The sequence below is a fragment of the Triticum dicoccoides genome, chromosome 1B, assembly GCF_002162155.2.
Source record: "Triticum dicoccoides isolate Atlit2015 ecotype Zavitan chromosome 1B, WEW_v2.0, whole genome shotgun sequence".
NCBI lineage: Eukaryota > Viridiplantae > Streptophyta > Magnoliopsida > Poales > Poaceae > Triticum > Triticum dicoccoides.
This window is the reverse complement of record NC_041381.1, coordinates 690,179,213-690,180,819: the sequence shown is the minus strand read 5'-3', so window position 1 is coordinate 690,180,819 and position 1,607 is coordinate 690,179,213.

Below are 1,607 nucleotides of genomic sequence, written 5' to 3'. Positions count from 1 at the left end.
GATCTACACCGGCCGTCACCGCCCTACCCCGACCGGGACTCCTGCATCACCCCGACCAGGCGGCCTCGCGCCATGTGGCGGTCAATCATAGCCACCCTGACGCCCGCCGCCGCCGACTTCATCTCGGACTCCGTCACCACCACGCCTCCACCGAGCGGCGTCCCCGACCTCGCGCGCGATCGGCTTGATCACCCGCTCTCCGCCGCGATCCGGCTCATCTACGCCGCGCGACCGACCTGGCCCATCGGTTGCACGCGCCTCCGCAGGTCCCGTGAAGATCGTCCCCGAGTTCAGCATGCCTCTCCACCGATCGAGCATCGGGCTGCCACTGCGTCGCCCCGTCGGGCCGCAGCGCCGCCGCCCCGTGGTTCTTCTCCCGGCTGCACCGACCCGCGTCACCGTTGCGTCGCCCCTTCGGGCCGTAGTGCCGCGGCCGGCGGTCCCCCGCCGCCCCGAGGGCGTCCGCTCTAGGTCGTCCCGGGGCTGCGTCGACCCTCGCGCCACCGCTGCGTCACCCCGTCGGGCCATAGCGAGCGTGGCACACGGTCCACGCCGCCGTCCCGAGGCCATCCCCGCGGTTGCACCGACTCGCGAATCATCATTGTGCCGCCCCTTCGGGCCGCAGCATCCCGGTCCACGGTCCCCGCCGCCGCCCCGAGGTCTTCCCGCCGTCGCCCCGACCCGCCTACCGCCGCTGCGTCGCCCCTTCGGGCCGTAGCGCCGCGGCCCGCGGTCCACTCCGCCGTCACCGCGCGTCGACCTCCCGTGGTATGCGCCGCGCCATCTCCCTTGGCGCGGGAATGCCACCGTCCGCGCCGGTCTTCGTCATGTTCTTGGGTTCTACTCGCCTACTTCGAGCACCGCCGCCGCGCTCCTAACTTAGCCGCCGCCGCCGCCGTCAGGCCGCCGCCGCCGTTCTTCTTCGGCCGCAGCCGCTGCTACCCCCGTAGCCGCCGCCGCCCGTCCACCTCCCTTCATCTTCTTCAAGCACCAGCCCGTCGCCAGCGTCGCCGTCATCTACCCCGACCACTTCATCTACTCCGACCACCGTTGGTGACATCGACCCCGTGCCGATGGACGCCACAATCGTCGTCGAGTTCTTCTCTGCTGGCCCCTCCGACTTCTTCGACATGGCGTACAGCTCGTGCAGGTCCCTCGTCTACGCATGCCCGGTGCTGGCAACACTGATGCGTGCCTTCATCCACGACGTGTCCCCGGGCCTGGCAAGCCTGGTCGACGCTTCGTCAACTTCGTCTTCGTCCGTCTACGCATGCCCGGTGCTGGCAACACTGGCGCGTGCCTTCGTCCACGATGTGCCCCGGGCTTGGCAAACCCGCCGCGACGCGTCGTCAACAACATTTTCTTTCCGGCGCACCCCTACTTCGACACCACTGCGCCCATGCTAACTCGACGCCCTCTTGCGCCCGCGGCTCTACGGCGACTTCCTCGACACCGGCCACCTCGACTCGACATCGACCACAACATTCTTCGCACGGCTACCTTGACCACGGCTCCACCACCCACGCTCTTGGCTACATCGACAACGTCACAAAGGGCTACCGCCTGCTTGAGCAACCTCGTTGGTTTCCACTCCAACCACGACTCCG